At 42.3% G+C, this 27398-nt stretch overlaps 1 protein-coding gene and 1 long non-coding RNA gene across 2 annotated transcripts in view; both read left to right on the forward strand.

Moving 5' to 3' along the window:
- Positions 1 to 27398, forward strand: part of spon1a (spondin 1a) — a 281162-nt gene that overhangs the window by 154177 nt on the left and 99587 nt on the right. The gene's annotated exons all lie outside the window — the stretch shown is intronic.
- Positions 17812 to 21567, forward strand: LOC137043426 (uncharacterized). The gene is made up of 4 exons (XR_010898477.1): positions 17812 to 18353; positions 18612 to 18710; positions 18981 to 19027; positions 21063 to 21567. It is a non-coding gene; the product is annotated as an uncharacterized lncRNA (long non-coding RNA).

The following is a 27398-nucleotide window of genomic DNA, read 5'->3' on the forward strand; positions in this document are numbered from 1 at the left end:
TACAGAGAATACACACATACACACGCAGTTGTCTGCCTGTGTCTAATGACATCATGGAAGACAAGTGGAAATAGAGTTGAGCATGCACTTTGAAATGCACACTCCCCCCTCCCCCCGTTTCACCCGTTTCAAAAAACATACCAGCACAACACACTGTCCTCTTCTTTTTCTCACACTATGTGTGCTCTTGCCTCTCACACATCCACATCCACCCATCAACCCACACACATACTACATGCTGTCTTCCCAATGTATTTCCATCCCTATGCTTGAGTATCGAGTGATATCCAGTGCATCTGTTATGCTATTTTTCTGTAGCGAGTCGTAATTTATAAATGATGCGAATACAATTATATTTAAAATGCAATAATAATGTTCAACCAAAAAATTATAATAATATTGTGGCAAGGGGGGCGTGGTTCAGCGAGGTCTGCAGCGGGAGAGAGAGCCGCGGGACGAGCGGTAAGTGAGTGGGTTGGACGCAGATTAATAACACCTGTCTCTTGTTCCAGTAATGAGCGCGGAGAGGGTATAAAACCTCGGCGGAACCAGAGACCAGGGAGAGAGAGAGACGGACGGTTGATGCTGAAACACGGACTGAGAAACCGGAAGCCGGAAGTACCGACCCGGAAGTGATCGCGAGTGTTTGGAGTTGGAAAGAATCTCCACACTACTAAGTGTGCTTTTGATATTGAGTTGATAAATAAAAGAGCATCAACCGTCCAGCCGACCCCCGTGTCCTCTTCCTTCCTCACATTAAGAACTTTGTTACATTGGTGCCGAAACCCGGGAGGAAGTAGGACAGCGCCGCCGCCATGCAGACGCCCTCCGCCTCGCCATTTGCGGACATTATTACATCCCTCGCGGTCCTCCATCAGGACCAACACCAAGCCATGCTGGACCTTCGGGCAGACCAGGAGCGCCGCTTCGAGGCCATTGTCCGAGGCCAGCAAGAGGACCGCGAGAAGTTCCGGAGCTGGATCGACCGGGAGGCTCGCACCGAAGCCGCCGGGCTCGCCAGCGCACCGGTCCACGTGCCCCTGCACAAAATGGGGCCACAGGATGACCCAGAGGCGTTTGTTGACCTCTTTCAAAAGGCCGCGGAGGCCTGCGGGTGGCCCCGGGCACAGTGGCCGGTGCGCCTGATACCACTGCTGACAGGCGAGGCCCAGGCGGCTGCACAACAGCTACCGGTGGCGAACCTCCTGGACTATGATGACCTAAAGAAGGCCATCCTCCAGCGGGTCGGCCGCTCCCCGGAGCAACACCGACAGAGGTTCCGCTCCCTGGAGTGGGGGGAGGCCGGCCGACCCTTCGCGATGGCCCAACAGCTCCGGGACTCATGCCGCAGATGGCTCCTGGCCGGCGGAAGCGACGTGGACCACATCGTCGATCTGGTGGTACTGGAGCAGTTCATCGCTCGGCTCCCAAGGAAAACTGCCGAGTGGGTCCAGTGCCACCGGCCCACGTCGCTGGAGACGGCCATCCACCTGGCGGAGGACCACCTGGTGGCGTGCCCGGGGGTCGGCGCACCCCTTTTAACCTCTCGCTCTCTCTCTCCCCCCTCTGTGTCTCCCTCTCCTCCTATCCCTCTCCCTAGGTCACGCCCTCCGGGCCCTCCTCGGATTTCCCCCAGAGGCCGGGGTGGGATGGGCCCTGGACCGCTCGGGAGTTCGCGGGCTCCGCCCAGGGGGGCGGGGCTGCTGGGGATGGGGGGTGATAGTGGCTCTGGTTCCGCGCCCTCCCCGCGCTCATTGTCCAACCCACTCCCCGCCGCAGGGGTGGCGGGTAAGCCTGGGCTGGCCTGCTGGCGGTGCGGTGATCCGGATCATTTTGTGGACCGATGTCCGAGGATGGACATCGGGACAATGATCCGGATCCCGGACGTCCAGCGGACCACCCCCGATCAAGCAGGAGAGTACCAAATTCCTGTAAGTATCAAGGGGGGTACATATCAGGCCTTGGTGGATTCAGGATGTAACCAAACCTCGATCCATCAAAGCCTGATGCAGCCTGGGGCATTGGATACAAGCCGCATGGTTAAGGTACGGTGTGTGCACGGGGATGTGGTGGAATATCCGGTTGTCCCAGTCACGATACAATTTCGGGGGCAAAAGCATAGTATAGAGGTGGCGGTTAGTCCACACCTCCGGCATCCGCTAATTCTGGGGACGAATTGGCCCGCCTTTACGGCTTTATTGGGATCGTTGTGTGCGGATGCCGCTTGGGGGAAAAAGGCAAGGAAGGGGGCGGTGCGAGTACAGCTTGGGGAGACTGAACCGGGACCCTCGGAGACAACTCCAGAGGAACCGAGCGGGATTGAGAGACTAATTCTCTCGGACCGCGATGACTTTCCTCTGGAGCAGTCCCAGGACGACACCCTTAAGAACGCTTTCCAGCAGGTCCGATCGATCGACGGACAGTCTCTCCAACCTGCCTTGCCTGTCTCCTATCCTTATTTTGCCATAATAAAAGATCGGTTGTATCGAGTGACCCAAGACACTCAGACAAAGGTAGATACAACCCAGTTGTTAGTACCAAAGAGCCGCCGGGAAATGCTTTTCCAGGCGGCTCACTCTAACCCGATGGCGGGCCACCTGGGACAGGCGGCCACGCTGAATCGTTTAATGACCCGATTTTTTTGGCCAGGCATTCATGACAATGTGCGCAGGTGGTGCGCGTCTTGTCCTGAATGTCAGTTGGTGAATCCACTGGCCGCCCCAAAAGCGCCATTGCGCCCCCTTCCATTAATGCAGGTCCCCTTCGAGAGAATTGCGATGGACCTCATCGGGCCATTAGAGCGATCCGCACGCGGACATCGTTTTGCGCTAGTTATCGTGGACTACGCAACACGATATCCGGAAGCAGTGGCTCTCCGCAACATCTCTGCGAAGAGTGTTGCGGACGCACTGTTTCGTTTAATCTCCCGAGTGGGGATTCCGAAGGAAATCCTCACTGATCAAGGCACGGCGTTTATGTCACGCACGTTAAGCAAATTGTACGGATTATTGGGCATTAAATCCATTCGAACAAGCGTCTATCACCCACAAACAGACGGCTTGGTCGAACGATTTAATCGCACTCTTAAATCCATGATCCGTAAATTCGTACAGGAAGACGCCAAAAATTGGGATCGGTGGTTAGAACCCCTCTTATTTGCTGTGCGGGAGGTCCCGCAAGCCTCCACGGGGTTTTCCCCCTTCGAGCTTCTCTACGGACGGCAGCCCCGGGGGGTGCTGGACGTCCTACGAGAAACTTGGGAGGAGGGGCCTTCTTTGGCCAAGAACGAAATTCAGTATGTGCTGGACTTGCGAACAAAACTCCACACCTTGGGGCGGCTATCGAGGGAGAATTTGTTGCAAGCCCAGGACCGCCAGAGCCGGTCATATAACAGGGGTACAAAACTACGCAAATTCACACCGGGAGAGAAAGTGCTCGTTCTACTCCCTACGTCGAGCTCAAAATGAATGTCAAAGTGGCAGGGGCCGTTTGAGGTCGCACGACAGGTAGGAGAGCTCGATTATGAAGTGATACGATCCGATAGGAACGGGGCACGTCAAATATACCACCTCAACCTGCTAAAAAAATGGAATGAGGTGGAATCAGTGTTGTTGGCAACGGTGATCGGGGGAGAGGATGATCTCGGGCCAGAGGCGAGCATTAAAGCACAATCAGTCGCGCTGGCCCCTGGGGGAGATCACCTCTCACCGTTACAACTCACTGATTTATCAAAATTGCAGGCGGAGTTGGCTGACGTGTTCTCGCCCCTACCGGGACGTACCGACTTGATTCAGCACCATATCGAGACCGAGCCGGGCGTGGTAGTTCGCAGCCGGCCGTATCGCTTGCCTGAACACAAGAAAAAGGTAGTTCAGGAAGAATTAGGCGCAATGCTCGACATGGGAGTAATCGAGGAGTCCAACAGTGACTGGGCGAGCCCGATAGTTTTGGTCCCCAAAACAGACGGCTCAGTCAGGTTCTGTGTGGACTACCGCAAGGTGAACGCTGTGTCGAAATTCGACGCGTATCCAATGCCGCGGGTTGACGAGTTGCTTGATCGGTTGGGCACGGCTCGATTTTATTCGACGCTGGACTTAACAAAGGGCTATTGGCAGATCCCCTTGTCTCCATTGTCCAAAGAAAAGACAGCTTTCACCACGCCGTTTGGATTGCACCAATTTGTCACGCTTCCTTTCGGGTTGTTCGGGGCGCCCGCTACCTTTCAGCGCCTCATGGACAGGATTTTGCGTCCCCATGCCGCATATGCTGCTGCCTATCTGGATGATATCGTGATTTACAGTCACGATTGGCAGCGGCATATGCAGCATGTCAGGGCGGTCTTGAGGTCGCTGAGGGGAGCGGGGCTCACGGCCAACCCAAAGAAGTGTGCGATTGGGCGGGTGGAAGTAAGGTATCTGGGCTTCCACTTGGGTCATGGACAAGTGCGTCCCCAAATTGATAAGACCGCAGCAATTGCAACCTGTCCGAGACCCAAGACCAAAAAGGAGGTTAGGCAGTTCTTGGGGCTGGCGGGATATTATAGACGGTTCATACCAAATTATTCGGACCTCACCAGCCCTTTGACTGACCTTACTAGAAAGGGGCTACCAGATACGGTCCAGTGGACGGAGCCGTGTCAACAGGCTTTTACCCGAGTGAAGGCTGCTCTATGTGGCGGGCCGCTCTTACACTCCCCTGACTTTTCTCTCCCTTTCTTGTTGCAGACTGACGCGTCGGACAGGGGGCTGGGCGCAGTCCTGGCCCAGGAGGTGGAGGGGGGAGAGCGGCCGGTGCTGTACATTAGCCGTAAGCTCTCCAAGAGGGAAGCTAAGTACAGCACCATAGAGAAGGAGTGTCTGGCCATCAGGTGGGCCGTTCTCACCCTCCGCTACTACCTCCTGGGGCGAGAGTTCACCCTCTGTTCGGACCACGCTCCTCTCCAATGGCTCCACCGCATGAAGGATACCAACGCGCGGATCACCCGTTGGTATCTAGCTCTTCAGCCGTTTAAATTCAAGGTGGTCCACAGGCCGGGTGCTCAGATGGCTGTGGCCGATTTCCTCTCCAGAAATGGGGGGGGGGCTGCAGGCCGGACGGCTCCCCGGCCTGAGTCGGGCGGTGGGGGTATGTGGCAAGGGGGGCGTGGTTCAGCGAGGTCTGCAGCGGGAGAGAGAGCCGCGGGACGAGCGGTAAGTGAGTGGGTTGGACGCAGATTAATAACACCTGTCTCTTGTTCCAGTAATGAGCGCGGAGAGGGTATAAAACCTCGGCGGAACCAGAGACCAGGGAGAGAGAGAGACGGACGGTTGATGCTGAAACACGGACTGAGAAACCGGAAGCCGGAAGTACCGACCCGGAAGTGATCGCGAGTGTTTGGAGTTGGAAAGAATCTCCACACTACTAAGTGTGCTTTTGATATTGAGTTGATAAATAAAAGAGCATCAACCGTCCAGCCGACCCCCGTGTCCTCACATTAAGAACTTTGTTACAAATATTATTTTAGCAATAGTAAAAATTGAGAAAAGTAGGATATACATATAGAAAATATGTATAAATTGAATATACATACTGTATGTATGTATGTTGATCCGAAATTACAGCTTTGTCCCCGTTATGATTGCATCACAGGACTGGATACCAGTTGCCTTGTCAAAAAGCTCTTTATTGTCATATGTATCAGGCATAGGATAGAAACTTGTTGTCTTATGTCTTATATGCTATTGACAAAAGGATTTGCAATTCCTTTACAAGGTAGAGAACTTGCATCCTATGGTTAAAATAGAATGTATACGTTATGCTTACACATGTGTTTCACAATTCACATTTCTTAAGAATATTTTCATCAGTCAATGATACATCATGAGCCCACTGTATGCCACGTGTTATATATATATATATATATATATATATATATATAAGTCAGGAAATGTGCTGCCTATTGACCTCATTACACTGACAAGCAAATGCTTCAACTAATGACTAAACAGGTCAAAATTGTTACATGTGGAAAGTGTGGAGTGTGGGGTACGCTGAAAAAGAGTCTTGTTGATTTTCACTTGTGCTACAGTTATTGATTTGGAATTTCAAGAACGACCGTTTCAGCTACATACATACATACACACATACTCTGTGTTGAAACCGACATATGGGATTCACTCTTGAGGTCCCCAGTTACCAATAAGAATATCAGAAAAGTACAAATTTAACATCTTCCAATGCCCAGATTAAATGACCTCAGGTCTCGGACAAGGAGCGCTACTTTTGTAAGGCAGTAAGTGTGAGTTTTAAAAAATGCACAGCTACATACACCTGGATGTTAATTTGGAAAGTGTTCTCTTTCCCAGAGGGTTAGGAACACTACAGAGGCCACATCCCACCCAAAGTGGATGTATCCATGTGGAAAATACAACCTTAGGATTTACCAAACGAGAGTTCTACATAGGGTTCAGAGCTAAGGCTCCATTCATACCCCTTTTCCAACAAGGCAGCGCAGTTGCTAGTTAGAAGTCAGAGCCTAGTTTCAAATCGGTTCTTTGTCTTTCCAGACCCAAAGCACCAGCTCCGAACCAGAAAAAGTGGTTCTTAAGTAGCACCAAAACATTGCTGGGCTAGAAGTAATAACCTCTTGTGTCTGTGGCTGGGGGCGGGGTTACCGTGACCAACAAGACGAACACAAACTTGTGACTGCAATTTTTAAATAGCAGCTAATCAACATAACAGCTATTCGATTGTAATCTTTGTCTATACAAATCATGGTGAGCTGCAAGAATGCGTTGGATTCGCGGCATTTTTATTCCGATGTATGATCATAAAGCCATGAGCCATTGTTGATGGAAGGGTTTTTTGGGATCCATCGGCGCGCGCTGTGAAAGCCGTTCGCCGTATGACATCAAAGTAATGTTATAGCGAGATGCAAACGACTTCTTATGCTTTCGTTTGAATCGCTCACACTGTGTATTGATATCACGTGGATCGATCAGCACAATGCCGATTGTATTTCCCGCTGCCTTGCTAGCATTGCTGAGAAAGAAGAGACATATACAGTGACGTAAACCCTGTCTCTGTGGTGGCTCTCTAGCCTCTGAAAAGCCAAACCAGTTCTTAGAAGGCTTGTCAGTCGAACCAACTTAGAACTTACAATAGAACTGGCTATGAACTAGCACCCGGTTCATTCTGGTGTAAAAGGGGTAACAGAAATTTGTGAAGGTGTTGGTTGTAGCCCATTCGGCAGCTCTGTCTGTTAGCAAAGGACTGTGTACCAAAGCCGAAGTGGCAGTGACACTGCAGGTGTAGTGAGCTCTAACTCCAAGTGGGTAAGGCACACATTGAGTTGTTTAGATTGTCTGAAATGATATATTCGGTCCAGATATATATGCATGACACGGCTGGGTTTTCCTCTTTAGGAGCGAATGCTTGCAGGTTCACCAGTTGGTTACTAAAGTGATTAGTGGGAACTTTGGGCACATATCCATAGGATATCTGACATGGCCTGATTGCCAGGATGCTATAGGAAGGAATGCTCTGACCTGAGGATACATCTCTGTGGGTCCCCACCTTGGGAATCACACCACACAGTGACAATGCACCACTTCACGGCATATAGATGCCTAGCAGATGGGGCTCTAACCTGACAGGTGGTATCTATCACTGCTGGATCAACGTGGAGGTTCTAGAGGTTTGGATGAGGGTTCCAGATTGTGCTCTGCCCCTAAGCCAGAAGGAACTTCCTCAGGGGGTATCACCAAAGAGGGACTAAAAGAAGGTCTTTGATTCACCAGGGAGCACCATGACCTCTGTAAACCAAGTCTGGTTGGGTCAGTAAGGACAATCATTAGGACTTGTTCCTCATACTCCCTAACCTTGCGATGAGGCTCACGGGGGGGGGGGGGGGGGGGGGGCATATTTGCATAGGCCTTGGGTCCAGCTGTGGGCTACTGCATCCACCATGAGGGAGTGTGTACCACAAAGCACAATGGGAGGATAAGTGGTATGCAAACAGGTCAGTTTAACCCAGCCTCGCTCAATATCAGCTGGACCATGTGGGGATCAAGAGTGCATCAGCTGCACAGTTCACACCCTGATGATTTATGTTTGTCACCTTCATTATGTTGTCCATCTAGACCAACACATGTTTGCCCTGAATCAATGACCAAAGCCTCCTCATGGTGTGTGTCCCTGTGAGTGTCGAGGCCTGCCTATCTCGAGGACTCAGGCCTGAAGCCAATGCTGCAGTGATCACATATGTAGCAATCCCAGCAGCATGGTCAAAAGTTAGGAAGCCATATGCCCCATGAGCCTCTGAAAATATTTCAGTGGAACCGCTATCCTGCGTTTGAACAATTTCAAGCTGTTTAGCATTGGCTGAGTACGGTCTTGAAAAGATGTGCTGTCATGGTGACCAAGTCCAACTTAACACTAAGAAAAGAGATGCCCTACACAGAGGAGAGCTTGCTTTTCTCCCAGTTGACCCAAAGTCCCTATCAGGCTTGGTGCCAAAGGACCAGATCCCTGTATTTGTACTCGCGAGACCAAGGACCATTATTACCTCATAATAAAAAGCCTGTCATTTGAAGGCTAACAATAAAAATGGTCTGCAGAGGAAAAATTGAGACATGAAAGTACGGAAAGGTTCAGGTCTAACGCTGCAGACCAACCCTGATGAAGAACGCACACAATAATGTGCTTTTGCAGAGCCATGACACGCAGGGTAGAGGCAACCTGTCCAACATCACTGTAACCCATCGTCCCTAGGGAGAAGGTTATCTTACAGGCTGTGGATAGGAGTTTGAACAATTCCCCCGGGAGGCTGCCCCTCTGTTGCTGCTATTGACAGCTCTTCCTTTTTGTTTTTTTGCCAACTGACTTGCTAACCAGCCAAGCCTTAATGTCTTGGTCTGATCAAATGTATAACAAAGGCAAGATAAAGGCTGATATCGCTTACAGATCATTTGTCACACTGTAAATTAAAGGTCAAGCAGATTGATTGTGGCATTGGTTGTGTGATAGAGTATTCCAAGCAGTGCTGTTGTGTACTTTTTGATACCGCTGTATGCATGTATGTATGTATGTATGTATGTATGTATGTATGTGTCTGTCTGTCTGTCTGTCTGTCTGACACTGCCTTCCAGTGTCCTATAATTTTTGTAATTTTGTAAATTTATTTAATTATTTGTGCCATAATACATGATACTAACAGATCATTTGTCACACTGGAAATTAAAAGTCATGCTACTTTAGAAATGCTATTTTATAGGAATGCTATTTTGACCTTTTTGAAACTGAGCCAGACACAGTTTACTATTTAACCCAGTCTTTAAACTAATGGCTTAAGGTTTGTAATTTTGTAAATGATTTAACACCATAGACCTAGACTCCTGGTGTACTACCACTGGTCACAATTGTGAGCAGACATACAACCCATTTTTTTGCATGGACATTTAATTTTATTGATTTATTTATTTTTATTTAATTATTTATTTTTTGTATATTGACATTGATTGCTTGATATCCTTACAAATAACATACAAAATCATACATCATATCTGGAAAAAAAACAGCATAACCACACTTACTCAGACCAAACCTTATGACCACATCAGCCATTTTTAAAGCACAGTTCATTTTTAGTTTTACTCTGCCTTGAACTAATTTCATGGCTGATCTGCTCAGCTTTCCAACACGACAGGCCAATTCTTCCTAGACAAGAGAACCCTGCTCTGAGTGCCCACAGAGAGAGATTTGGGGTTTCAGCCGATATTGTCCCATTTAACGGGTCAAGAGCAAATTAAAATATGCAGTAAGCCTTTCACACATCCACTAATTAAAACTTAATATAGGTTTTAATATTTATAAGCATCCTTAAAAGTGATTCTGTAGGTAAATGCAGGCTTAAAAACGTATTCACTCCAGTGACATTACGCAAAGACACAGACACCAACTCACACATGGATATACTGTGAAGGGCAGGAAACCATTATATTCATGAGGGATCATGACTCAGTGCTGGTATTAAAACCCACCGAGTTCAATAAAAAATAGAGTGGCTGCTGTTGCATTTAAACTCACTGTGATGAAGAGAGTTCTTTTGACAATATCTCCACTCGTGGTTTCTTGGATTAAGTTGTTTTAGAAATCTTTTCTTCAGTGGCCATCTGGCAAATTACACTGCAGGAATACTAATCACATCAGCATTTACATGATGGGTCTTATCATATTCATGATATATGATTTAATTCTTGTGATTGCAAAGCTTAATTTTCAGCAACCACTACTACAGTGGAACCGGAAAGTATTCACAGCGCTTCACATTTTCCACATTTTGTTGTTACAGCTTTATTCCAAAATGGATTAAATTCATTCATTTCCTCAAATTCTACAAACAATACCATATAATGACAATGTGACAGAAGTTCAGTTGAAACCTTTGCAAATGTATCAAAATAAATAAAAGGTCACATTAAGTACATAAGTATTCTCATACTTTGCTAAATACTTTGTTGAAGCACCTTTGGCACCAATTACAGTCTCCAGTATTTTTAAGAATGATACAACAAGCTTGACACACCTATTTCTGAGTAGTTTCTTCCATTCTTCTTTGCAGGACCTCTCAAGCTCCATCGGGTTGGATGGGGAGCGTCTGTGCTGAGCCATTTTCAGATTTCTCCAGAGATGTTCAATTGGGTTCAAGTCTGGGCTCTTGATGGGTCACTCAAGAATAATCAAAGTTGTCCCGGAACCACTCATTTGTAATCTTGGCTGTGTTCTTAGGGTCATTTCCCTGTTGGAAGATGAACCTTCGCCCCAGTCTGAGGTCAAGGTTTTAAGGCCCTTCCCCTCCCTTCGCCAGAAGTGTGGCGATCTCCGCACGCATGACAGGGACATTGGGGAAGTGGGGAGGAGCCCGCGCGAACTGAATCGCGTAGCCGAGCCTGATGGTCCCCACGACCCAGCGGAACAGTCCCGGAAGCTGAAGCGAGGCTCCCAGGAACTGCACCAGTGGGGTCATTCAGAGCACCAGTGTACCCCGGGTGGGGCAGCGAGGCAGTGTTACCGGCCCAGACGTGGGAGTCGTAGCGTCCCGGTGTGGGGGCACGGTTAACAGCTGCACCCTGACAGAGGAATCCAGGGAAGGATGCATGTTCCACTGGGGTCAACTCTGAGAGGGGACTGGTGACAGAGAGGGATGAGAGTGGCGTGGCCCAGGGGTGCCGCACACTGCCGTCACCAGTCTCTGGTTGCTCAGGGGTGGGTTTATCAGTTCTTTCTTTAACCACATTAGGGTGCTGCTGACCCATGGGCCAGCAGCTGAACAAAATATTCTCCCCCACCCCTCCACCGGGGGGGGTGGGGGGGGGTATTTTGCTGTGGCTGCGCAGGAGCGGGGGGAGCTGCTGGACGGCACCCTTGGTGGCGAGCAGGCTGAGACGACTGTGCTGGCGGCGCTTTAGATGCAGCAGCTGGCCGCCGGGGCAGTATGTGTTTGATGGCCTCAGTCTGCTTCTGGGCAGCTGAGAACTGTTGGGCGAGGCTCTCAACCACGCCGCCGAATAGCCCATCCTGGGATATGGGGGCGTTGAGGAAACATTTTCGCTTGGTGTCCCACATATTGACCAGGTTGAGCCATAGATGTCTCTCCTGGACCACAGCAGTGGACAGCACCTGGCCCAGGCAGCATGCGGTAACCTTCGTCGCCCGGAGAGCGAGGTCGGTCGCGGCACGCAGGTCATCTCTGAGCCCTGAGTCAGCTCCACTCTCACGTGGAGGGTTGCCATGGCATGCAGAGAAGCGGCAGCCCTACCCGCAGCTCTGTCGGATTTCGCCACCATGTAAGATGAAAATCTACAGGCCTTGTAGGGGTGCTTAGGATTGGCACGCCAGGCTGAGGCGCTCTGGGTACACAGTTGCGTCACAACAGATCACTCAACCGGGGGAATCCCAGTGTACCCTTTAGCCACAACACCATCGAGGGGAAAAGGAGGGAGAACGTTTCCGAATGCTCACGAGAGGACATTGGGGCCCTCCAGGAACTGCCAACCTCCTCATGCACTTCCGGGAAGAAAGGAATTGGGGGCGTGGCAGGACGGGTGTCCTGACGCGGCGCTCCCAAAAACCAATCATCCAGCCGCGAACAGCCAAGGCGGAGGGTTCCACTCCAGCCCAAGCGCTGCAGCTGCCCAGGCAAGCATGGCTTTCAGCTCTGGGTCCAAATCATCACAGCCAAATCATCATCCTCAGAGGACTCTAGCCCACCTTGAGATGTGGCGATCGACATCTTGTTGTCCTGTGGAGCGCTGAATGAAACCTGCGGGACACAGGCTCAATTCTAACGCTCGCGGGTACCAGTGCACTAGAGGGGGGTGTGGATTGGGTTTGGCAGACTTCAAATTAGGTTTGGCAGAGGGGTCATTGAGTCTTGACCGCAGTACGGAGATTGTCATATTCCCGCAGTTGGAACACGACTCATCCAAAAATGCTTTGATTGTTCCCATCAGAAGGCGGCAGAGACTGACAGCACCCAGAAGCACACGGGCGAGACATCCTGAAAAGGACGTACCACGTGTGAGCATTTTTTGTGAGAGGATAACCTCGCAATCGATGCCAAAGCGTCCAAGGACCACACACCAACTGGATACCATATCGTCTGACCAGCTGGCAGGAAGTATGCGATCGCTGGAACGCGCTGTTGACACCAACAGCGAAGGTCTGGTCGTCTCAAAAAACTGACAGTTAACTCAGAAGGCTTTTGGAGTGAAGAGGTATGTAACCCTTGGCTCCGAAGCAGAAACATAATGCAATCATGCCAGGTACTTCCTTATATACCCACGTGGGTAGGCGGAGTTACGCATGCAAATCTCGCAAGCCCATGGCATTGGCACTGCCATTGGGTGTTTTCTAGATCTCGAAGTTGATAGGCTTCAAAGCGAAACCCCCATTCGTCAGTCACAGACGTTTCTCAGAATGAATGAATGAATGAATGGGAACTCAGTAACATACTGCAGTATTTTTTTTAAATATATTTTATAACATATAATACAGTTAAAAAAACATCACATGACCGAGAATGTTGTTTTCCTGAATACCATCACAACTGAAATATGACCCTTATTTCATATGACAATTAAATATTTCAGCAGCAAAAATATTTCCAAGATCAGATCATATTTCCACATCAGAACCATAATGCATCTCACAGCAACAGTGTTACGGAATGACTCAGCATTTTGAATGAATCGGTTGAATCGAAGATTCAGTTACTTATTCATAAATGACTGCCTCATTCATGAACGAATCAGCTGTTTGAACCAATTGACACAATCCAGTGTAAATTATTTAAGTTGATTGGTAACAACCCTAGTTACTTATTTAAATTTAATTGTTTGATCCAATTTAAGAATATAAAGGGAAAGCTGAAGCATATATTTAATCTATATATATTTATACTCTATATGATATTTAACTCTGCAGATCAACCTGATAGATAATCAGAATTGTAAGTCAGAATGTAAACTTACAATGGTGTTGGCGACAGATGGTAAGCACAATTGCATTGACCCAAAACGTACTTAATTAAAATCCCACAGCCCATACTGTTTTATTCCTATTAATTATTAGAATACAGTCATTAAGAGAATAAATTATGCAAGTACTTTTACTTTTAATACTTTAAGTGCATTTAAAATCAGGTACTTTTTTACTTTATTAGGGTTTTCATTGTAGTAATTTTAATTTGACTAAAGTAAATATGACTTGTACTGGTCACTTGTACGATTACTTAAGTACTGAGATGCAGTACTTCCTCCACCACTGGACAGGTGTGTGCCTTTCCACATCACGTCCAATCAACTGATTTTACCACAGATCACCTCCAATCAAGTGGTAGAAACATCTCAAGGATAATTTGAGTGTCATGGCAAAGGTTGTGAATACTTATGTCTTTATATATATATATATATATATATATATATATATATATATATATATATATATATATATATATATATATATATATATATATATATATTTGCAAATATTTCAAACAAACTTCTTTTTAATGTTGTGATTATGTGGTATTGTTTGTAGAATGTTGAGGAAAATAATGAATGTAATCCATTTTGGAATAAGTTCAATACAGCAAAACAGTTTAGTTAAGTTCTACTCTGCAGTCAAGGTGTCCTCTGCATTAATTGTCTGGTTCAGCTCGGCTACCAAATCAGACCTCAGAAGACATTGGAGAGTCTGGAATGCTGGGAGAATCATTGGTACACTCCTTCCCACTATCCAATAACTGTACTCATCCAGAGTGATTAAAAGGGCTGGCAAAATCACTCTGGACCTCTCACATCCAAGCCTCTTCCTCTTTGAAATGTTGCCGTCTGGTTGTCACTACAGATAACTGAGCACCTGATCAGCCAGACACAAGAAAAGTTTCTTTCCAAAGGCCCTTTACCTCATGAACAGTTAAATTCTCCCACTGTGCACTGCACATGTCCAATACACAACACTATTTATACTAATATTTATTTAACATACCATACATTTTTATTCACATTCCCTTGCATTGTATATAACACTTGTATTGAAATGGTGGTTTAATCCGGACTGTGGGACATATTGTGTCATTTACCAATTCTTCAGAATAAAGCAGCGCTTCAAAACAACTGAGCGGTACAAACCAAAAGCACTCAGGGTTGTTTACTGTAATGATCTTTCGGCACTATATATTTATTTATTTTTATCTAGAGCCAAATGCCCTTTCCGCTCTATGTGTGTTGCTTCTCTCTCCCAATAAAAATGAAATGTAAAGCGTTGCATTAATTGAAAACTCCTGGTATATAACATACCTGCACATACATATGTGACCAGTCACAGAAAGTAGGGAAACAAGTCGGTTCTGGGGCATTTTGAGTTATTCAACGATTCTGAAAGTGTAGTCGCCAAGCTTTCCAACGATGTGTAACACATGGAAATCTGATAATATTTGGAGAAGTTGTGGCCATCTGAATGTAGGCCTTTAGAAAAATGTAAACGAGAGAAAACAGCCTCTAAAGTTTTGCAGTTCTCACCTGTTCTCACCTGCTGGGAGTGACAATAGGGCTCATTTACATCTCATTTAGATAACCCATACCCCCTGTAAAGCTGCATGTTTGCTAGTAACGACAGACGCAACGGGAAAAATCGGACCGCATACTTTTAATAATAAAGGGTAGCAAATGCTAACATTAACATCTAAAAGCCTATTATAGTAATGGGGTTTTTGGTAAGTGATACGATGCTAACGATTACAATTAAACCGACAGTTAAGAACAATAGGTAGGTATGGGAAGGTCTAAAGATGAGATAACGTGTACGTGTTCTTAGAATGAACACAAAACGACAAACTTTGGTGTTTATGGAAACACACCCCATAAGAAACAGAAAAGTATTCTTGCAAATCTCGTTGCCTCCAATGAAATAAGTCGTTCGGGTACACTTTCTCTTTGTCGGGGTCTTCTTTGTGGATGTAACCATCTCCGAAGTTTGCACTGTGCGTCTATTTGCCTCTAAATGTCCAATAAGTCGCATGTCCTGCCACTCTCAAGAATTCAGCCGTATGTTGTACATAATGTCCAGAGAAAGCTTATGGCTACAGGACTGTCTCTCATGCAGAGAGTTCTCTTTTCTCCTCGTGTAGCATTTACAGTCAAAGCTACGGATTTTCCCCATTTCTCTGTCTTTATCCCCATCAAATGTTACTATCGATATAGCCTCTGATATCTTACAGTCCAACTCGTCTGACGCCAGTCCAATACATTCTTCCTCGTCTTCATCTTCGCTCAGTTGTAGATTAGGGGAATTATACAGTCTTATTATCGTTTTCAGAATCCCTGAGCGCTCGTTCAAAAGCATCCGGCTTGTCGAAGAAGTACTTCGAAACATTTTCGGTGTAAACGCCACGGTTCAGCTCGTCTGCGATCATCTTTGCGGCATCCATCTTCATTGAATTTTGATATCAGCTAGAGCCGGCCAGAGCGCTGCATAAAAAGAAGCCACGCTTACCTCGGAGGGCGGGGACAGTAACAAAAGAAACAAAAACCTGCTTATCCCGTATGGAAATACACACAGACAATGACACGCCCCTACTGCGTGCTAGAATCTCCGAAAACAAGCCACTTTCAACCGCAAAATGTACGCTTTTAAATATACCAATACTGCTTTCTCAAAAATGGAGAGGCTTCTTCGTAATATCAACTAACAGATTCTGCAAAAAAAACGAAAATCACATCATTTGAAAAAAAAAAAAAAAAACCCTTCTTTCTCATTTTGCTCGAAAGTTGTGCTGCCAACTTGTGTCCCTGGTTTCCGTGACGGGTCACATATATTGACTATTGTCTATTTTGTATATTGTGTATATTTTGTATATTGTGTAGTTAAAAAAGTAAATATATATATATATATATATATATATATATATATATATATATATATATATATATATATATATATATATATATATATATATATATTTTTTTTTTTTTTTTTTTTTTTTTTTTTTTTTTTTTTTTATTACCTGTCTTGTTGCTGTCATCCCCTAACCTAACCCATTCCCACTGGAACCTTTTTAATTTGATGAAATTTATTTGTGTTATATATTACTTATGTGTTTATTCAGAAAGACATACGGAATAGTCATTACTTTTTGCAATTCCATCTGTTACCACTAGTGGTTCTGCAATTACACACTTTACCTTTAAAAATAGACTTGATTATCTTTAAAGATCACTTGAATCTTTTTCATTCCAGGTGTAACATTGTGCGCCTTTTAAGCTGATTTGAATTCAAGTTATTTAAGATGTGCCTTCACTGCTACAAACATCAAGTAATTATTCTCTTCTTGAGTACTGTTCAAAATCTATTTTACATATCCCATCTTGTCCTAATGTCATATTAAATCTGACGGGCTATGTTTAGTCTTGAATAATTTTGCCTTTATTTTTTATTAATTATCATGAATTATGGTTTGATCACAATTTGCATTTTGATGTACAGGTAATTGAGTATAAGTGCAGAATGAGGGAATGACACTTTTGGCATTAATCAACGTACATTCATTTTATGTATGCAGAGCTCCATGCATATAATTAAGAGCGGCAGCTGTTGTGTTATGGAATGGCACATTGAAAACCCAAACTGGTGAAGCTCTTGACAATTCAGTTCAATTAATTTGTGTATGATGGCATTGATTAAGGAATCAGGAAACATTGTACTAACTTTCTTAAGACTTCTTTGCAGAATTGAAAAGTACAATCCATACAGGCATTGGACCAAGTTTAAGCAGGGTTAAACGTATCTTTCTGGGGTAATTTTTAAGACTTATTGTTCTCCAGAGTTCTAATGCTTTATTTTTTTGGCAAGGACCCTTAGCATAAGCATAAGATTGAATAAAAAGGAATAAATAACAACAACAACTTGAGACAGGCAGTGCACGTTCTAAAGTGCATTTACATGCATTTATTCAGTGTGTGGTGCATACAGAGAGAGGGAACATGGCTCTGTGATTTTGAACTAATGGCTATTTGCCCTTAGAGATGTTGAGGCACAATTTGTTTTCGTCTTCATCTTTACAAACTTCTCACAAGGCTCATTTTAACTGGCACTTCAATTGTTTACTAATATATATATATATATATATATATATATATATATATATATATATATATATATATATATATATATATATATATATATATATATATATATATATACACTGTAAAACCTAACAGTGAAATTCACTAAATGAAATAAGTTCATTTTACTTAATGTTACCAAAAAAGTTAATTCAACTTAACAAATATGTGTGATGTTAACTCAAAAATGTATTATTGTAAGCAAACCTCAATCTAAATAAGTTACTAAAACTTTTTAACTCTAATGGTTTAAGTTACAGATATTTATTTAATCTAGTATTTTACATCTATGGCCAATTAAATAACTACATTTACATTTATGCATTTGGCAGACGCTTTTATCCAAAGCGACTTACATTGTATTCAAGGTACACATTTTACATTTTTGTCAAGTCTTGCTTTCCCTGGGAATCGAACCCATGACCTTGGCGTTGCTAGCGCCATGCTCTACTCATTGAGCTACAGGAAAGACTAAAAGCTGATAAAATAAATAAATAAACAATAGTATATACATTAATCTACCTCATATTAAGCCTACAGTCTTACATTAAGCTCTTTTAAAGTCATTACATTTAGTCATGTCAAAGTATCATCCCAGTGAGTTTCCGAGGTAACAAAAACCGCACCATTTTCCCTCCTTCAGTCCAGTCACAGCAGGACGGCTCGCGCTACAGTCAAGAAAAACAAAAGGTAAGCGTTTCAAACTTATTTATTCATATTTCGCTCATGTTTGAACGTTTTCAGTGTTATTTTCGTAACTCTTTTATGTTTATCCGAAGATTAACCAGCTCAGTAATGTTGTGTGTAAAGTTAGCCAGCAAACAATCTAACATTAGGAGCAAATGCGCTATTGCACCAGTGTTATCAATGTTTGGAGTTAATTATGCTGTTTTACACTGCAGTTTGTCAGCGGGGAATTAAAAAATATATGTTTGTGCTTTCTCACAGTCGGACAGATAAACGCTGGCTTTTGAGACAGTTGGTCATCTTTCCATGTCTCTCGTCTCGTGCCACAGTGACGTTAACTAACTTACGTTAAAGCAAAAGGTAACGTTAATGCAAACTCACGCATTCCTTATATTACAACCGTTTTAAATGTATTGTTAATCGAATTCGAGTTTCCTCTATCATATGTGATGCTAGTTAATTTGACTAAAGCAGCTGAAGCTCCGGGGTGAACAAAGTGACTTGAGGAGCATTTTAGATCCTGTTTTGCTAACGTTAGATAAAATTTTAAACTGTTATTTGTTTCTCATGACGTTTTCTCATTTGAAACTCACACTAACACATTGTTGCCATGCTTTTAAATCTTTTCAGAGCAAAGACGAAGGTGCAATGGCAGCAACGTGGCTACAATTCTATGAGTAAGTAAGTTAGAATTAACATTAAACCAAATCAATGGAATTTTGTAACGTTACTGTGCAAAATGCAAATGATAACGTTATGAACAGTTACATAATGTTCATACAAATATAAGTTTGTTCTTCAATTTAAATTTTTGAATGAATTGCTATTTTTGCAAACGTAATTATGACCATAAATGTCTTTTAGCACAACTTGTAAGTCTTCTGAAGCAATATGATTTTTTTAAAAGGCTTAAAGTCCAAAGTCCAGTCTGTCTATCATTCAAAGTCATGTTGTATTGCTTCAGGAGAATACTGGTCAAGTCTTGAAAGTTGTTGTTATAGTCGGCTTTCCTAATATAAACAGAAACATTTAGTGTGTTATATTTTCACTGGCAGTTATCCTGAAGTTGCCTTGGGTTTGTAAAGGTGTAAGGTAATTGGCAATGCTAGATTTGCAGTGGTTGAAAGAAGTCTTGTCATGAATCATAAAAAAACTACGATCCTGGCAGGTCTGTTACTATTTAAAAGGAAGATTCAGGAGATGTTTTCAAGACACAAGGTAGGACACATGTCAAAACTACATTACATTTATTTAGCAACATGTTAACCTTTCAGCTGCCACCAGCATAAATGCATGGTGTGGTTACAGTGACTGATAGTTGATCATTCAAGTTGTCTTAAATGTATAGTCCACTTGCCAATACAAATTCAGTCATGATTCATAAATTACCAACCCTCGTATTGTTCCAAACACATAAGAATTTTATTAATCTGTCCATTGAAAATCTAGTCTTCAAAACGTTTAATTTAGGCTTTCATTAGCATATTCATTGAGCACAGCAAAAGCTTATTTGACACATAATAAACCAATCTCAGCTCAAGCTTAAAGGAATCGTTCACCCTGATTTACTCCCCCCCTCAAGTCCTCCTTGGTGTAAATGACATTCTTCTTTCAGACGAATACAATCAGAGTTATATTAATACGTGTCCTGGCTCGTCCAAGCTTTATAATGGCAGTGAATGGCAGCCCAAAATTTGTAGCCCAAAAAAGTGCATCCATCCATTTTAAAAGTGCTCCACACGGCTCCGGGGGAATAATAAAGGCCTTCTGAATTAAATCGATGGGTTTGTGTAAAAAAAATTTCCTCTCGTGATTCAAAACGCTTGTGCAACGCCCGACATCATTGTCACATCATTTATGTTTTTTACGTTGCGTCCGCCGTCAACGCCGTGGCTGTTATGCTTTTTTACGCTATATCCGACGTCATCGTTGCGCCGGAAACTAGTTATTTTCTTATTTTATAACGAGTTAAATATGGATATTTTTCTTATATAAACCCATCGATTCACTTCGGAAGTACTTTATTAACCCTCCAGAGTCATGTGGATTACTTTTATAATGAATAGATGCACTTTTTTGGCTTCAAATTTTGGACAGCCATTTACTGCCATTATAATGCTTGGATTAAGCAGGACATTTATTAATACCGCTCTGATTATATTAATCTGAAAGAAGAACGTAATTTACACCAAGGATGTCTTGCCATTATCCATTTAAAATTTGTTAATCAAATCTGTCTTGTTTCACTTTGTCTACACCGGATGTGAGCAGCGCGACAGGACAAAAGAGCCCCTTATAGTCCGTTATGTTGTCTACACTGGATGCGGCGTGATGTGAGCGACAAATCTTTGACAGATAAACTGTTGCCTCTTTCTATTTATGACATACTGACATGAAAAACAAATGTTTTGCAATGTGTGCATTATCGCTTGAATTCAATTCAATTCGTCATTCAATTCAAGGTCTAGAACATTCGGCTGATACACCCCTGAAAATGTTTTTCCCCCAATTAAACCTTGCTGACAAACAACTTAACATCTTTACAAAATTGAACTACAGGGTTTTAAATAAGCACACGCCCAATTAAATCAACAATAATCCGTTCCTTATAACAACGTTTTTTTTATTTATGAAAATTGAAATATGGTGTCTGCCCTGACAAGGGTTATTTTTATATGTGGTGACATACAAACTTTTTTCCAATGCATATAGAAAAAGGAGCTTGACCAGGTGCAGAAGCCAACAGTCACCATCCTTACTGTCGAGGAGGAAGAGGGAACGTTAACTTTAAACCCACTGGATGCTTTGATTGTCTTTAAAGATGAGGTGGTGATGTCTGCCAAGTCTTCGGTCAGTGCAATACACTTAGAGTACATTAAAGATCATACAGTGCTTTTGCTTTTTGAGGAAACGTACCTTTTTACATAATTTTTTTTATTTTATATGTTTGGTTATTTAAATGTTATGACTTTTTTAAACATGTTTGTGCTGTTTTATTTGGTGAAAAAGTCTAATATTTTTTGTCTAGTTATATTTGTGAACATATGGCATACTGTATTTATGATGTAAATGTTATATTTCAATAAATTACTTAAAAATACCCTCCTGTTCTGTCTTCATTTTGTACCAATGTTAGCTTGTGCTTAGTCTTATGTAACTTAATCACTTTGAGTTTGATGAACTTAAACCATTTGCCGCAATCTGTTTCCTAAAACCATTTAAGTAACCATGTAGTTGTTAAGACTTAGTTAGATTTGTTACCTGAATTCAAACTGAATTAATAAAATTAACTTAAAATCTTTAAGTTCAGTTTACTCTTAATAATTGATCAACACAACACTAAAATATAAGTTTTAACACTTAAACAACACTAAAATATGAGTTAATTTAACTCAATGTATATGAGTTTTCAGTACTCATACTTAATGGTTTTAAAACTTAATTGGTTTGAAGCAATCGGTTTCCTCAAATGGTTTGAGTTACCGTAACTTGTTGGGTTTTACAGTGTATATATATATATAGGTGTGTGTGTGTGTGTGTTTGTGTGAATAAATGTTGTTCTTTACAAACTTCTCACAAGGCTCTTTCAACTGTCACTTCAAGATGCTACAAGCTTGGCACACCTATCTTTGGGCAGTTTCTTCTATTCTTCTCTTAAGCTCCATCAGGTTGGGTGGGGTGCGTTGGTGCACAGCCATTTTCAGGCCTCTCCAGATGTTCAGTTGTGTTCATGTCTCGGCTCTGGCTGGGCCACTCAAGGACATTCATAGAGTTGTCCTGTAGTCATTACTTTATCTAGGCTGTGTGCTTTGTATCATTGTACTTATGGAAGATGAACCTTCACCGCAATCTAAGGTCCGGAGCATATGAAGCAGTTTTTCATGAAAGTTGTCTCTGTACATTGCTGCATTCATCTTTTCCTCTATGCTGACCAATCTCCTAGTTCTTGCCGCTGAAAAACGTCCCCACAGCATGATGCTGCCACCACCATGCTTCACTGTAGGGATGGTTTTGGCCAGGTGATGAGCGGTTACTGGTTTCCTCCAGACATGATTCTTGCCATTCAGGTCAAAGAGTTCGATCTTTATTTAAACAGACCAGAGTATTTTGTTTCTCATGGTCTTAGAGACCTCCAGGTGCCTTTTGGCAAACTCCCGGCGGTCTGTCATGTGCCTTTTAATGAGCAGATTACATAATTCCACTGTACAATACAGGCCTGATTGGTGCAGTGTTTCATGTTGTCATTATGTTGTATTGTTTGTAGAATTGAGGGAAAAAAGAATGAATTGAATCAATTTTGGAATATAGCTGTAACATAACAAAATGTGTGAAAAAGTGAAGCACTGTTAATACATTTAAGCAGCACAACTGTTTCCAACATTGATAATAACAGCGTATCAAATCAGCATATTAGAATTATTTCTGAAGGATCATGTGACACAATCTGGCTGATGAAAATTTTACTTTGCATCACAGAAATAAATGATATTTTAAAGTATATTACAATATCATTATTTTAAATTGTAATAATATTGCATGATATTTCTGTATTTTTAATCAAATAAATGCAGGCTTAATTAGCAAATGGGTGTACTAAAGTTCGTAGATGGGAAGGAAGAAGGCGGGAACGGGCGAACATTCAACAACTTGTATTAAATAAACTAAACGAAAGTAAACCGCGGGCAGCCCCTCACGGACGACTGCCCGCACACACATAACAAACCATAAACAAAACTCAGCGTAAAGTCCAGGCCTGGTCCTCTCTCGTCCTTGACTGGTGTCGCTCGTCCTTAAATGCCTCCGAACTCCCTCTTGAGAGGACTCGAGACCAGTGTGGCTTGCAGGTGACGCTCCTTCGCAATCACGTCCTCGGTCTCACTTGCTCCTCCCATGTCCCTCGCTCATTCACCTCGCCACAAAGGGCCTTCTTTCAAAAACATTAACAACAAAAATGTGGACCAATACTGTATATATTTACTATTGTTTTCTTTTAAATTAGTCAACAAGAGGAAATGTCAGTCTTTCTCAACAGCTAATTAGCAGATTCCCCCTACAGGAAGAATAAACCCATGTGTCCTGCTCTTTTAGTGGAGTGTTTTTCTGCTGTCTGTCATGTCTCCAGTGTGTAGCGTCTTCCTGTTTGGTTAGTTTTCAATTTATGCAGGTTCAAGCTGTTTGAGTAACAATTATTTTGAGTGTATGTGATTTATATTTTCATTTCTGGCAGTCCCTGACACAACAACAATATGTCAACTGTCTGAAATTCACCTGTATGTAATTTTTAATTTCAGAAGAACACCCAGATATAAACTGCACAAAAAAATTAGAACTGTAGATGCAAACACATCAGTAGCTGACACTATGGGGAAAAAAACATTTCTCTGTACCTTTTCTTTCCTATGAAATCTCGCAGGTCAGAATTTACCTGCCAATGGTGTGCAGGTGTACAAAATATAGGCAGCCCTAAATGTCATTGCCATGATGCATAATATACATACTTGTTTTCAGTGGTGTATAAAGACCACAATGAACCATTATGTTTTTATTATCTTGTAAATGAGATTTCTATCTACATACACCACAGGTCCCCTTAAAGTGAAGTCACCATTTTGCACCGCCATGTTTCTACAGTAGCCCTTAATGGACAAACTGATCTACAGAGCACTAAGCAATACTTAATGATAACATCTATATATTTTTTATATTATATTTCATAGCAGCTGTATTAAAAATATAAATAACATCTATATTTTCTAATTATCATTAAGAAAATATGCTATTTTCACTGAGTGTTAATAAAATCTAGTTGCCATTTAAACTTAGTGTTAATAGCATAAATTGCTATATGCCCTTAGTGTGAATAGCAATAATCATTAAGAACATATGTTATTTTTACTAAGCGTTAATAAAATCTAGTTGCGTGAGACTAGACTAGTCTCACTAGACATGAGAAACAGACATAAGAGACATGACGGTTTTGCTATCATCATGTTATGCACTCGTAATGCAGGGGACATTTTAGAGATTACACAACATATATTATAAACAGGGTATTCTGCGAAAGAACTGTATCTTGTAGCCGGTCTTATTGTTTCTATAACTTATTCTGGAGTCCCCACAACAGGGGTTGTAGCACTTTATGCTTTTTATATGTAACTCGTCGCTTAAAGGCAGGAGGTTACAAGAGAAAAGCGTTTTGATATAACTTCACCGCATCGTCCTCTGGCTAGTTTACCTCGACTGCGAGATGTTGATGGCTTCTTGAAAACAGTGTGGCTTTTGTCATTTTGTAGAGTCATCCTCAGCACAAACCCAGAGAGCAACCTCAGGTTGGCTGTGAGCAGTTTCTATGTTGGCCAACTACAATCCACCTTCTGACCCTACTATAAAGGGGACTAATTGGAGACCAATTGTATACAAGTTTTGCAGTTGCTGTTGCTTTGCTGCTTCATGAATACAGATAGAAGATACAGTTAGACAGGAAGCCACAGACACACACACACACACACACACACACACACACACACACACACACACACACACACACACACACACACACACACACACACACACACACACACACACACACACACACACACACACACACTGACTTTGGTGACTTCAAATGTGTGATTTATAAGATATTTTCCTCATGGGGACCTAAAAATGTCCCCACAAGGACAAGGATTTCGGATATTGCCATCTTTGTGGGCACATTTTGTCCCCATAACATAGGGATTACCAGGCCACACACACACACACACACACACACACACACACACACGTCGTGTTTCCATGTTTTATGGGGACTTTCCATAGGCGTAATGGATTTCATACTGTACAAACTGGACATCCTATCCCCTTACACTGCCCCTAAACCTACCCATCACAGGAAACATTCTGCATTTTTACTTTCTCAAAAAAACTCCTTCTGTGTGATTTATAAGATGTTTTCCTCATGGGGACCTAAAACTGTCCCCACAAGGACAAGGATTTCGGATATTGCCATCTTTGTGGGGACATTTTGTCCCCATAACGTAGGGATTACCAGGTCACACACACACACACACATACACACACACACACACGCACACACACACTGATTACTCATTATGCCCATACCTTCCACTTTTAAATTTGTAATAACCAATGAGTTAGTGTACTGGCAGATAAACAATCAGTAAACTCATCAAATGCTTGCCACATCCACACATCATTATTGTCATGATGTTTACTGAATCCACCAAGAGTATCTTAAATAAAGCTGCTCTACGGATAGATTTAATTTTAAGAATTATTTCTGTTTTGACTATGCTCTTGCTAAAGGCAATCGTTATAGTGTTGTTTGATCTGAGATATATCCACTTTCCCAAAGACTGACTCTATATTACTGTATGTTAGTGTTATTATTAACTGGTTTATAGTATGATTAACAATTCACACTAAAATTCATCATGAAATACTAATAAATAGAAATAGATAGCATACCTTAGTTAAACTGATAAGAAATAAGTTATCATTGAGTCTTAGATGTTTTTCTGGATACTTTGCATATTTGCCAATTCAATTAGTTGTAACCCTTTTTGAAACTAAGAATGTAAGAATACGTTTTTGTTGTTGTTGTTAATTTTTTTATACTTTTTATTTATTTTTATTTTTTGGTCAGGGTAAATCTAAGAATCAGAAGTCAAGCAGTTTCCAAAATCTATCAAAAGAACTTCTCTTTATTTCAGTCCTACACACAGGTGTAACTTTTGATATTTCTTAGAGGAGAGCAGTGTTCAAGTCACAACAACTTACCACAGCAGGGCCTCAGGGTTCAATGCTTGCCCCTCTCATCTTTTCTATACACAAAAATATTGGAATTTGTTACAAATGATAAAATAGTTTACCCACACACAGTGTAAACAGTTTAATGTTTTAAATTTAACATTGCAATACTTTGAGCAACTAAACTATAGGCGCTTAGTGGGTAATGTGGCATCAGTCACAATTGACCATGATAGTAAGGAATATAGAGACAGTACAACTGCATTTGGGTGCTTAAAAAATGCAAACTTTGGGCTTTCAGGTTTCAAAGTGTAAATTCTTGAAAACAATAAAGTTGCCATATCTGTACAAACAACAAAAAGACTTTGAGAAAGCATTGATGTCATGTGAATGCATATTGCATGTTCAGTCTATAGGTGGTTAGTGTTTTATGAAGTAGCATTGCCAACTTCTGGCCTGGCAGCATAATACAGCATTTTATTTTATTTTTATTTTTTGTGGATCCATGTGCATGGGGAACATTTTGATGTTGTCATCTAGGCAAGTAAGTAGGCCTTTCTTGACCAGAATACGCTACACTATAGACCAGGGATTTAGTACAAGCTTTGTCTATGCCAGTCTGTGTTATCCCTTATCTGTGTCTAAACCCTGCACTATTGTGACTTTGTTGTGCAACTTTGTTTCGGATTAAAAAATATATATATATAAATGTAGTTTGCCATTTAATAACATTGCAGTCTATGGTGACAATTGAGATATTCAATTTGCGATTTTCTTTCTTATGGGCAAGTTGTTCACAAGTCCTGTACCACTCATTATGTTACTCTTACAGTAAGCTCAACATTGTAGTGCACATTCAGTAGTCAATATACATTCGCTGAAGTATCTGCTGAAATGTGTTCATTAGGTTATGAAACAAATAAAGCTTTAAATGCATAATGCCAGCTATATCTGTTTATAGTATGATAACCTGATTAATGGTCTGTGGTATATTGTGCCATTAAGCCAATAAATCCTTCTGATGATTTTCAGCTGTAATAGCAAAGTTGCAGAGAAGAATGATTACAACAGATTATTTTATTATTTACGTGCTTTTAGTGACTGTGAAATGGTTGTATCATAGGAAAGAGATGCGCCTAAACTTCTATTTGATGGTAATGCAGTTTGATCTATTAAGTTCTGTCATTTTCAACAAGGGGGCATATGGGGACTGGTTCCAGTATTTTACTTTGCTCTCTTGCGATTTGTCTTAAAAAAAAAGAGAGAGAGAGAGAGAGA

Source organism: Pseudorasbora parva, chromosome 16, assembly GCF_024679245.1.
Source record: "Pseudorasbora parva isolate DD20220531a chromosome 16, ASM2467924v1, whole genome shotgun sequence".
Taxonomy (NCBI): domain Eukaryota; kingdom Metazoa; phylum Chordata; class Actinopteri; order Cypriniformes; family Gobionidae; genus Pseudorasbora; species Pseudorasbora parva.